Source organism: Coregonus clupeaformis, unplaced genomic scaffold, assembly GCF_020615455.1.
Source record: "Coregonus clupeaformis isolate EN_2021a unplaced genomic scaffold, ASM2061545v1 scaf2637, whole genome shotgun sequence".
Classification (NCBI taxonomy): Eukaryota; Metazoa; Chordata; class Actinopteri; order Salmoniformes; family Salmonidae; genus Coregonus; species Coregonus clupeaformis.
This window is the reverse complement of record NW_025536091.1, coordinates 54,781-68,056: the sequence shown is the minus strand read 5'-3', so window position 1 is coordinate 68,056 and position 13,276 is coordinate 54,781. Positions and strand designations below refer to the sequence as shown.

Below are 13,276 nucleotides of genomic sequence, written 5' to 3'. Positions count from 1 at the left end.
AAAGTAATGTAAATGGATCTACTGCCATATAAATTAAATCACGCAAATTGATAAGTACAGTGAGGGGAAAAAAGTATTTGATCCCCTGCTGATTTTGTACGTTTGCCCACTGACAAAGACATGATCAGTCTATAGTTTTAATGGTAAGTTTATTTGAACAGTGAGAGACAGAATAACAAAAAAAGAAATCCAGAAAAAGGCATGTCAAAATGTTATAAATTGATTTGCATTTTAATGAGAGAAATAAGTATTTGACCCCTCTGCAAAACATGACTTAGTATTTGGTGGCAAAACCCTTGTTGGCAATCACAGAGGTCAGACGTTTCTTGTAGTTGGCCACCCGGTTTGCACACATCTCAGGAGGGATTTTGTCTCACTCCTCTTTGCAGATCTTCTCCAAGTCATTAAGGTTTCGAGCCTGACGTTTGGCAACTCGAACCTTCAGCTCCCTCCACAGATGTTCTATGGGATTAAGGTCTGGAGACTGGCTAGGCCACTCCAGGACCTTAATGTGCTTCTTCTTGAGCCAATCCTTTGTTGCCTTGGCCGTGTGTTTTGGGTCATTGTCATGCTGGAATACCCATCCACGACCCATTTTCAATGCCCTGGCTGAGGGAAGGAGGTTCTCACCCAAGATTTGACGGTACATGGCCCCGTCCATCTTCCCTTTGATGTGGTGAAGTTGTCCTGTCCCCTTAGCAGAAAAACACCCGCAAAGCATAATGTTTCCACCTCCATGTTTGATGGTGTGGATGGTGTTCATGGGGTCATAGGCAGCATTACTCCTCCTCCAAACACTGCGAATTGACTTGATGCCAAAGAGAACCATTTTGGTCTCATCTGACCACAACACTTTCACCCAGTTCTCCTCTGAATCATTGAGATGTTCATTGGCAAACTTCAGACGGGCCTGTATATGTGCTTTCTTGAGCAGGGGGACCTTGCGGGCGCTGCAGTCCTTCACGGCGTAGTGTGTTACCAATTGTTTTCTTGGTGACTATGGTCCCAGCTGCCTTGAGATCATTGAAAAGATCCTCCCGTGTAGTTCTGGACTCATTCCTCACCATTCTCATGATCATTGCAACTCCACAAGGTGAGATCTTGCATGGAGCCCCAGGCCAAAGGAGATTGACAGATATTTTGTGTTTCTTCCATTTGCGAATAATCACACCAACTGTTGTCACCTTCTCACCAAGCTGCTAGCGAAGGTCTTGTAGCCCATTCCAGCCTTGTGTAGGTCTACAATCTTGTCTCTGACAGCCTTGGAGTGCTCTTTGGTCTTGGCCATGGTGGAGAGTTTGGAATCTGATTGATTGATCGCTTCTGTGGACAGGTGTCTTTTATACAGGTAACAAGCTGAGATTAGGAGCACTCCCTTTAAGAGTGTGATCCTAATCTCAGCTCATTACCTGTATTAAAGACACCTGGGAGCCAGAAATCTTTCTGATTGAGAGGAGGTCAAATACTTATTTCCCTCATTAAAATGCAAACGAATTTATAACATTTTTGACATGCGTTTTCTGGAATTTTTTGTTGTTATTCTGTCTCTCACTGTTCAAATAAACCTACCATTAAAATTATAGACTGATAATTTCTTTGTCAGTGTCAAACGTACAAAATCAGCAGGGGATCAAATACTTTTTCCCTCACTATATGTTAAATGGGCAAAAACATTGCCCTCCCCCCAAAAAAAATATAGGCATTAGAGAGAATAAAGATTAATTTTATGTTTTGAGGGGCGGTTAGTTCTGTCAAATGGTCGGGCTAATTTTGTTTACCCTCTGATATCGAAACAAGTTACGGGATGTTGATATTGTGAACATTTTACACAAAAAGTTGGTTGTAATACAGTAAAAAGCCATTTAATTTATATATTGGAATGAACTGAGACAACAATTTAATTTAAATAGAAAAGATGTACAATAAATGTTTAATAACCTGTTGGAAGGATGAAGTGGATTTCTGTCTCACTTCTCGGTCTGCTGAAGGTTGAGCTGGGATCTTGTCACTTGGTGTCTACAACAAAATACAACAATAAATATTCTGTATTATAATCTATTTAATTAAAACTGAAAAAATCATCAGTGTATATACACTGCTCAAAAAAATAAAGGGAACACTTAAACAACACATCCTAGATCTGAATAAATGAAATAATCTTATTAAATACTTGTGCTGACAACAAAATCACACAAAAATTATCAATGGAATTCAAATTTATCAAACCATGGAGGTCTGGATTTGGAGTCACCCTCAAAATTAAAGTGGAAAACCACACTATAGGCTGATCCAACTTTGATGTAATGTCCTTAAAACAAGTCAAAATGAGGCTCAGTAGTGTTTGTGGCCTCCACGTGCCTGTATGACCTCCCTACAATGCCTGGGCATGCTCCTGATGAGGTGGCGGATGGTCTCCTGAGGGATCTCCTCCCAGACCTGGACTAAAGCATTCGCCAACTCCTGGACAGTCTGTGGTGCAACGTGGCGTTGGTGGATGGAGCGAGACATGATGTCACAGATCTGCTCCATTGGATTCAGGTCTGGGGAACGGGCGGGCCAGTCCATAGCATCAATGCCTTCCTCTTGCAGGAACTGCTGACACACTCCAGCCACATGAGGTCTAGCATTGTCTTGCATTAGGAGGAACCCAGGGCCAACCTCACCAGCATATGGTCTCACAAGGGGTCTGAGGATCTCATCTCAGTACCTAATGGCAGTCAGGCTACCTCTGGCGAGCACATGGAGGGCTGTGCGGCCCCCCAAAGAAATGCCACCCCACACCATGACAGACCCACCGCCAAACCGGTCATGCTGGAGGATGTTGCAGGCAGCAGAACGTTCTCCACGGCGTCTCCAGACTCTGTCACGTCTGTCACCTGTGCTCAGTGTGAACCTGCGAGAGCACAGGGCGCCAGTGGCGAATTTGCCAATCTTGGTGTTCTCTGGCAAATGCTAAACGTCCTGCACGGTGTTGGGCTGTAAGCCCAACCCCCACCTGTGGACGTCGGGCCCTCATACCACCCTCATGGAGTCTGTTTCTGACCGTTTGAGCAGACACATGCACATTTGTGGCCTGCTGGAGGTCATTTTGCAGGGCTCTGGCAACCTTGCACAAAGGCGGAGGTAGAGGTCCTGCTGCTGGGTTGTTGCCCTCCATGGCCTCCTCCACGTCTCCTGATGTACTGACCTGTCTCCTGGAAGTGCCTCCATGCTCTGGACACTACGCTGACAGACACAGCAAACCTTCTTGCCACAGCTCGCATTGATGTGCCATCCTGGATGAGCTGCACTACCTGAGCCACTTGTGTGGGTTGTAGACTCCGTCTCATGCTACCACTAGAGTGAAAGCACCGCCAGCATTCAAAAGTGACCAAAACATCAGCCAGGAAGCATAGGAACTGAGAAGTGGTCTGTGGTCACCACCTGCAGAACCACTTCTTTATTGGGGGTGTCTTGCTAATTGCCTATAATTTCCACCTGTTGTCTATTCCATTTGCACAACAGCATGTGAAATGTATTGTCAATCAGTGTTGCTTCCTAAGTGGACAGTTTGATTTCACAGAAGTGTTATTGACTTGGAGTTACATTGTGTTGTTTAAGTGTTCCCTTTATTTTTTTGAGCAGTGTATATAAGCGGTGACAAAATACATGCAAGAAGGGACATGTATTTATATATTTTATAATTCTTTGACAGATCCCGAACGGTCTGCCGACTGGCCAAGGAAATTACCACCAATATCACACATTCTAATAGATGTTGGGAGGTGTAGTTCATAAATCTTGAATATTTTTCCCCATCCCCCCAACTGCTTGCAAAAGAATCACAACATAACTTCTGAAATTGGATGTTAAAGCCGTATGTGTCTAATGCAGCGGTACGCAGTGATTTTTTCACTTGTGTAAGACTTGAATGTGTTTCAAATTACATCCCAATATGGTATGACCCAATAAGTGTAGCGTGTGTGTATAACATACCTTTATAGTCATTGATCCATTTGACTTTATACAAGGCTTGTCACTTCCAGAAATAATAAAATTAATAGCCTCAGCCTCAGGACTAAGTCTGGCTCTTCGTTTTGACATGCTCTTCAATTGCCCATGTGCTCCTCAACTAGAAAGCATCTACATTGGATGACAAAAAGTCAGCGAGACAAATACAGAAAAGACTAATACTTAATTTGAATCGAATAAGGATATATCAAATGGTATTAGTCTGCCTTTAGTCATATCGTGCTCATGTTCTTACTAATGCAGTATCCGGTTAGCTTATTAGGCTAACTGATCAGTGCAAACCTTATGCAACTGCAATCACAATAGCAATCTTTTCACAGTAAGCACAGTAAGCAATCTTAACACCTTCAAAGATAAATACTGTTATAAAAGTATAGTACTGTAAACGCTACAAATAACATTATCTGAACTGAACAACCAATATCATCACTTTGGCTTTAAATGGAAAAACATGATAGTGCTAAGTAACATTTGTGGTCAAGAACACTTAAATGTAAGAACAGCTTAGATAATAACAATCTCTTTAGTTGTAAATGAAGAAAAATAAATGTATTACCTTCATTTCTCTTGCACATCTTCCAGTTCTGAATTTTCCATGTGGCAAAAGTCCTTTTCTTTCCTTTCAGCTAATTTGCTAACATTAGCTTATCTGGCTAATTGATGCTAAATTACGTTTTTATTTGAGGGATTTAGGGGATTTTATGATAATAAATACATAATATGCCATTTAGCAGACACTTTTATCCAAAGCTTAGTTATAGTTGACTATGATGACATGTATTATGTGTATTCAAGTAAATCTATCTTGAATAGTTGGAAAGTGTGCTCAAACAAAACCAGGAAATGTCACGTAACTAAAGTGTGTCACATGTCTAAAGTGTGTCACGTGACTAAAGTGTGTTTAAAGTGTGTTAATGTTCCAAAACTGACCACTAGGTGGCGTATTCACAGGTGAGCAAAAAGCGTAAACACACACACACCTTCAAATCATGAGATTGTGACATTTAAAGACTTTTCAGATTTTTTGGTTTAGGGGCATTCTATGGTCGTCTAGAACACTGTAGTGAGCTCGGAAAAATGAGGACTCCAAAAATGTCCTCATATTTCCGAGCGTCCTGACATTGAAGGTGAGTTGTCATAAAATTGTCTTCATATGTCACCAAAACGAGTACACACACACACACACACACATACTGGGCTTTGTCATATGGCACACTGCCAAAACATTCCCATGCAGACTTTCATTTCACCCTTTAGCCTTTAGAAATAGCATGAACTGGACAGATACACCGAAGCAGTTATCCTGACACCTTGTTATGTGAATCCCACAAAGATACTAGAAAACAATAGAAACTAACCTGGGTAGTTTTTCTTCTCCACTTTCTTCCATACAACTGCATGACCTGAGGAGGTAGGGTCAGTGAGCGAATGAGCGTACAAGCGAAAGGGCCAGACGGTTAGCCCAAAACAATAATGTCGTGCCACTCCACAGCCATCTCTTTACCCGTGACTGTGCCCGTGACTCTGCCATTTGAGCGAATCCCAAACAGCTGGGCTGCAGCCTGTCACGGTCCCTTGTGAGGCAGGCCAGTCCGGTGTCACCCCCGTCACCCCCGTCACCCCCTTGAGTTGACATCCCCTCCGTCCGTAACCCTCCGTGACACACGGTGGTGACACAGGGGGCAAGGGAGAATGATGCAAGGTCAAGACGTCATCGGGCACCGCTGGCCATGCTGGCACACCAAGATGAAGAGACCGCTGTAGCAAATCAAATACAATTCTATTGGTCACATACACATATTTAGCAGATGTTATTACGGGTGTAGCGAAATGCTAAGATGCTAGTAGTACCAGTGGGAAAGATTGGCATCCGTTATGTGGGAGAGATTCTGGGAAGTGTTAACTTTAAAGTTCAAAGATTATCAAGGGGGATACCTTCTCCCATTTTTGTTATCAAAGGCTATGGCGTTCCCCTTATCCTCCGTTGATTTGAGGCCTGCTTGAGGGGTTGGCAGGTCGACCCAGTGTCAGCCTAGTGTCGACTCAGCGTGTGTATCTTATTGTATGAGTGTCTGTGTGTGACAGGCACGACCCTCATGGTAATGTCCTTGTGGGAACAAGAGTAACAAGCTGACACTCCGGAGAGGAGAACATGTCACAGAAGATGAGAAATGCCAGAGAAGGCTGTTTTGTCACTAGTCATTGTATTCAGACAAGGGAGAGGCATGGCTTGAGCTAAGGGAAAGAGAAGGCAGTATTTTAAGACCACAATACGACGTCAAATACTATTTATCTCAGACTTGATATCTCTTTGGCTTGCTGAATGATATAAACAACCAGCTTTTTTCTGCACACAAGAAGTCTTAGATACAGTGGCGGCTGGTGAAAAATATTCTCGGTGGGGCTGTGCCATACTTTTTTTTTCCTGTAACCATCGCGATATATTTTAACACAAACTGCAGGACAGCAGTGCTCAGTGAAACATTCAGTAATTATTTAATGCCAATATTAAAAAGTTGAGGCATTCTTACACAAAAACATATTACACAAACCCAAGCCTTTCATTTGCATTTAAAGTGAACTTTTCACCATTGGTAGTAAACAGGCAACGCAACAGGCATGCTGTCAGAACAGAGTGGAAAGTGGACAATAACATGAAATTATTATAAAGTTTATAGGAAATCTTACACTGTATAAAAGGATGTATAATATAGAAATGGATATCAAGTGGATGAACTCAAACCTTTGACTGGAAGAATAGCATACAGTATTTTATGATCATACTAAATGTGACTAATTGTTAATGTGCTCCAGAACTGCAACAATTAATTGATACAAAACAACATATATACAGTAATATTAGCAAAGACACTATTAAGACTTTCTAGAGTACCATATATAACTGGATTTTTTATGCTAAGGTCAACTATATACAAAGAAACATGCGGCCAGAGCTGCTCTGTGTGTGTGTGTCTGTCATCTTATTTGTACAGGAATTTTGCCCGTCTGTCCTTCTGAGTGGCAAACCTCTCAATGACCCTTTGATTAAAGTCAGGAATGTCCCTGACAAGTTTCTTCTCCATGGAGAGCATGGCCAGAGCGTTCAGGCGATCCTGTGTCATGCTGTTTCTCAGGAAGGTCTTGATCCTTTTCAGTGTAGAGAAGCACCTTTCTGACTCAGCAGTTGTCATGGGTGTGGTGATGAGGATCTTGAGGAGGCTGGCAGTCTCTGTGAAAGTGCTCTGAAGGTTGTTCTCCATGAAGAACTGGTACAGGGGCACTGCACCACTACAAGCCTTGAACTCACTGTTCTCATAGATGAGGGACAGTTCGGTTTTGAGCTTGGCCTTGTTCAACATGGGGTACGCCTCCACGGTTGTTTCAAGCGCTGTATCGGGGAACTTCACACTGTGTTGTGGGAACAACTCTCCGTGCAATAGTGTTGCGCTGATGAGGTGCTGGGTGAAGGAGAACCTCTCTTTGGCATGACTCAGGATGGTATCACATACCTGTAAAAGATACATCATCAGCTTTAATTTGCAATTAAGCTATTTTGATGCAAGTGATCCTGACTGACACATGCCTATGTCCAACTCAAGTATATGATTACCAAGGTGCTGATTGTTCAGGGTTTTGGCTACATACTACCAGGCCTGAAAAAAAGTTCTAGGGGGAAACACTGACAATTACATCACAACTTACCTCTATAGCCAACCTCTGTTGTTCTCCTGGTCCCAGCATCCTCCGTCGCTTGATGGGCTGTTGCTGCTCGTCAGATGCGCTGTCCCCACACAAAGAGGGAATTGAGGCCCTGGGTCCAAAAAATAAAGTTTAATTTGATAACTTGCAATCAGACTTCTTAACTCACTGTAATTCCCCCTCAACACACAACCAGTGACTTTTATATATATATATATATATATATAGACAGACAGACAGACAGACAGACAGACAGATAGTGTGTATATACACACAAACTATGTCTAGTAACTGCTTTTAACCTGTGATGTACATAATTAACTGATGTTATTACGTTTTAAAGCCTTTTTCTATTACATTTGTGAGAGGGATGCAACATCATTTTGTTCTGCTGTGCACTTAGCAATAAAGTTAATCTTCAATAACAACTAGGCCTCTTCTAGAAATTGACCTGGTGGACACCTGAATAATTATTACAAACTGTGTAGTACTTTCCTGCATTATTATCAACGTCTGATTGTGTCTTCTCTTTCCTTTTAAAATACTAAAACAAATATAATTGTGACGGCTCTATGATAATCACTCACTTTGATGACCAGACACATTTAGGCTTTTAAACTGTTGTAAGTGAACTATTCATCTTTCTAACAACATCTTTATCAGCCAATAGTAAATATAGTTATTTACCTGATTGTTAGCATGCTGTCTGTGAACCTCTGGACAAGTGCTTTAATGAAGACAGGGTCGATGTTCCTCTTCTGCAGCTGGCTGAAAAGCATGTCCACATTTGGCATGATCTTGTGGAACAGTGCCAGGAAAAAAACAGAAAGCCTCGTCTTCGAGCATCCTCACAAAGCCCCCGCCTCTCTGACAGTCGGGGCATCAAAGTTCCCAGAGTCTCTGATGGTCTGGAAACACGTTAGGAGGTCATCCCTGTACTCGTACACAGTGTTTACAGCGCGACTGTGGAAGTTCCACCGTGTTGTAGAGGCTCTGGGAGTCTATGCGCAACCACTTCGTCAAGCACGGTGGTTCGCTTGGGAGACCTGGAGAAGAAAGCAGAAAATCCTGCAAGGTCGGAAAAGAAAGTGCCGATCCTGGGGATGCGTGAAGTAGCCTGCTGCATGATGAGGTTCAGCTGATGTGCATAGCAGTGGACGTAGTGCGCATTTTCGTACACATCCACTATTTTACGCTGCACTCTGCCGGTGGCTCCCCTCATCACACTTGCTCCGTCGTAAGCCTGGGCAATAAGTTTGGCCTTTTGTCCATGTGAGAGTATGGTGCTGAGCCTCTCCAGCAGCGCTGTAGCGATGGTGTCGGGCGGTTGCGTTCTCGATCAAAATGAACTCGAAAAAACGCTCTTGGGACGTTACTTTTAGCATCGATGTAGCGTATCACAAGCACCAACTGGCAGTGGGTGGAAAGCGTCAGTCGTCTCGTCAGCTTGAATGGCGATAAAATCAGCACTCTTTACTTCCTCCAGGATGTAATCCTTAAGCACTGACAGCATACAGTCCAACAGCTCGTTCTGTATCGTCTTTGACGTGCCCTTAAAAACGGTAGCTGTCTTCAGGTGCTCCTCCAGCACACTGTCGAGGGAGGCAACAAAATCCACTAAGCCCCGGAAAATGCCGGGGGTTGTCCGAGGAGTCAGTCTCCTCGTGCCCACGCAAGGCCAACTCAAAAGCCCCACAGAACTTCACACAATCGATAATTTTGGATAGAATGTGCCTGTTTTTATCCACCTCCTCATTGTGTTTCCTCACCGCAATCCTGTGGCCGTCATCCAGCTGCGTAGCAATGTTCACCCTTCCTAATACAGCTAGCTTTACAGAGTTGTCCATGTGTGCCCTGGTGTTCTCATGTTTCTTTACCTTCTCTGACAGGTGCTTCATATCCCCTCACTCCGGTACCTGTCCATGCTGAATCTGACCCCGTCGTTTTAAAAGCAAGCACGGAAAGCAAAATAAAGCATTAGCATCAGTGCACCCAGCTAGCCAAGCCTTCCTGGTGTACCAGCTACGGGAGAAGCCGCGCATATACTGCTTCCCTTTCTCGCTAGCCTGCTGTCTGATTGAGAGGTCAGGTTGATCTGGGCCCAGCTCTTTCACCCGAACTTTCTCTGACAAAGTTCTCCTCTCAAACGGATCTTGGAGGAGAGATTTCACCGAGTTAGGGTTGGGTCTTGGAGGAGTAACGTTTGCGCTCGTCATTGTCGTCTAGTAAAAATGGCGCCACTGGAGCCCGGTCCTTATTTTATCAGGGGCGAGCTTGGGGCGATAAAATAATCGCCCTCCTTGGATTCGATTTAAGATCGCTGATTGGCTACATTTTATGTCATACATTCATATCTTAAATTAGCAATTGGCTTAACTGCTACGTAGACCCGCCTCCTCGGGGCACTTTCTGTATCGCCCAGAGCTGACGAGGCGTTTGACAGGCAGAGGAAAGGTTGCGAATATGATTTTCTATCATATCTTACACATATTACTGTGTGCATTCCATATTTCAAACACACAAATATTGACATACTGATGTTTTTATTATTATTATTATTATTTTTATTTATTTTTTATTTTATTTTTTAAAATAATTTTATTTAAGGGGGCGGCGCCCTAGCGCCCTCTATCGGCCAGCCGCCACTGCTTAGATATATAGAAACACTTATCACATAATTCCGAATCTTTTTCCCACCATAATATGTATTATTCCCCACTGGAGCATATCTGAAGGGCTTCTTCTTCGGTGGTTGAGGCAGCAGTCAAACTGCCGTTATATCGTAATGGTGAATCACGCTGTGCGTTTGACAGGCACTGAAAACAAGGCGGGTAAAGCCCATGAGGAGTTTAGCATGAGCCTGCTTCATATGCAGGCGGGTGAGAAGAAAGCAAGGATCGCGAGGGAGGCTTTAAATATACCTGGTAACAATTAGACTTCTCAAGGAATATTTTTTTGACCGTGTATCACTAGGCTAGAGAGACTAGAGCATCGCTATGGCAATAAGACTAGGGGGTGGTTTGTATTATTGTGGCTTTAAGTTTATTAAAGGCATGAATCAATAGCTGTGAGTCATTTCTGAGACAAGGTACTCATCATGTGGGTTGACTCTGAAAATAAATAAACTCACAGAGAGAATTATTGACACGAAAGTCTTCCATGCACAAAATGAAGTTGACTCTAGTCATTAGTGTGAGTTTTTGTCAACATAAATGTAATATCCTCTGCAGTTGTTGCGCTTTGGGGTCCTCGGGCTACGCAGTGATGTTTTTCGTTTTTCATTATGAACTTAATGTTACTGTAGAGAATGGTAGGAATGAAAAATAACAACTTCTTCTGGTTTGTGATACATATATTTTCATAAATATTTTTGCAGCTCATTTGGCATAGGCTACACAAAAAGTAATGCTAGCCCTAATATATGTATTGTAACTACACTATTATAAGTAATAATAGTCTAGCACTTGTTGTAATACACTCAGATCCCCTCAAAAGCACATAGCTGAAGTAAATTCCCCCCTATATGGTGTGAACAAAGACAGAGATAAAAGACCGTAAATCGCTACCAGCCCACATGGAAAAAATACTTTACAGTAGTATTCACGGTAGTGTTTTTGTAGACTTTACTGTAGTATACTGTATTATTTACAGTTTACTGTAGTTTAAATAGTGTAGGGAAAGAAACTGTAGTATATACCACAGTAATTACTGTAGTGTTTTTGGTGACTGTAGTATACTGTAGTATTTACTGTAGTGTTTTTGCTGACTGTAGTATACTGGAGTATTTACTGTAGTGTTTTTGCTGACTGTAGTATTTACTATAGTGTTTTAGTTTTATTATCTTTGACATAGAAGTGGGGGCTTTTTCCTTGAGGAAACCTACTGGACAAATACTAAAAGAGCACATTTTCCATAATATGTAGGTAGGTATGACTGGGATCTGAACCATAGACATTAAATCCAGTAGATAGTAACAGCACTGACGTCATCCACGTATTCCTAAGAAGATATCCCAATGGCTCATGAAGTATTTACATTTGAAGCGTGCCATGTTGTTGAATGGGGCTGAATGGCACCAAAGTGGCTGTAACTAGCAAAGGATCATGGTCGATGTAGTCGTTTTCATCCTGCCTGAGAGACACGTGCAAAGAGCGTGTATGAGTAGCCTGCCGGCCCGTGATTGGTCTGTGTCAGCACGTGGTCCTGTTTGACAACAAATGTAGTAGTTAGAATGGATCACTATTTAATTAAATATCTCGATTTGTAGCGAACTTCAAAATAATTCGCAAACTTCAAAAGAATCGAACTTGATCAAAATAAGCAAATTTTAGAGCACAAAACAGCCGTCTAAAAAAGATTGTTTGGCCGTTCTGCCGATCGTAATTTACACAGGCTTTCTAGGACAGACCCGGGCTTTTGGCCCTGCTAGGTTGCTACGCAGTAGCCGACCAGCAGAGCTCGTGACTTCACACTCCAGACCGGACACTGGGGGCCTGGTCTGAATGGATAGTTCAGAGCTTCTGCTCTTTTCTATAACCTGTAGGGAACACAATATATGTAGGTTTCTCACTCATGTGTGGCACACATTGGGATATGGGGGGAGGGGATGGGTAGGGTATATGCAAGTTTAATACTGTAGTATTTACTATAGTTAAAAAAGAAACTGTCATGTTTTTGCAGCCATAACTGTAGTATTTACTACAGTGTTTTTTGTGTGGATAATACTAGAATATTCTATAGTAAGTACTACACATGATCGAGGGATACTACAGTGTGCAGTATAGTATTCTACAGTGTACTAGTAGTACTGTAGTATTCTATAGTAAACTGTAGTATTTTTTCATGTTGGAGGTTAGACATACTCTGCCTTTTATTACCTGCCATCTTTTATTACCTGCTGTGTTCTGAAGAGGACAGATCAGAGACAACCCATCTACTAAGAGAGGTATTACAGAAGAGACATCATGTAACAAATGTCCCCCTCACTCTTTCTCTCTCACTATGAAAGATCTTTCTGGCATCAGACATCATGGACATTTCATTCGAATTCACTCAAAGAGCCTCTCTGTCTCTCTCTCTCTCGCTCTCTCGCTCTCTCACCACCAAACAGCCTAACAGAAGACTTGTCACAGTACCAAGGCATTGGACTCTAGTCTATATTTGTCTTCAGCCCTGGTACGATTAGATCTGTGTTTTCTGCCTCAGATGGTTGATGTGAGGCTAACATGCTGTAGAAGAGGATATTAAATTGTCATAGATATGATGGCAGTGAGTCGTGCTGTATATCGATGTCCCAGGGAGCCCATCACTCCTGGCTGGTGGATTGATCGCTAGACTGGCTGATGTTGGTATTGATGTTGTGGAGCCCCCAGTCAGACACACACACACACACACACACACACTCACACACACACACACACACACACACACACACACACACACACACACACAATCAGTCTATTGTGCAGACAGATATATTTCAGACAGCTATGGAAGCATTAAGTAAATTGATGAAATGGAGTGTGTGTGAGTGTTTGTGATAGGTTGGGAGGGCTTGCGTGGCTGT

General features: G+C 42.6%; 1 non-coding gene across 1 annotated transcript; it reads right to left on the bottom strand.

The window, feature by feature from the left end:
• Window positions 1–11,566: 11,566 nt before the first annotated feature.
• LOC121562069 lies at window positions 11,567–11,619 on the bottom strand. Its single transcript, XR_005999393.1, has one exon. It is a non-coding gene; the product is annotated as a U7 small nuclear RNA (small nuclear RNA).
• Window positions 11,620–13,276: the final 1,657 nt, after the last annotated feature.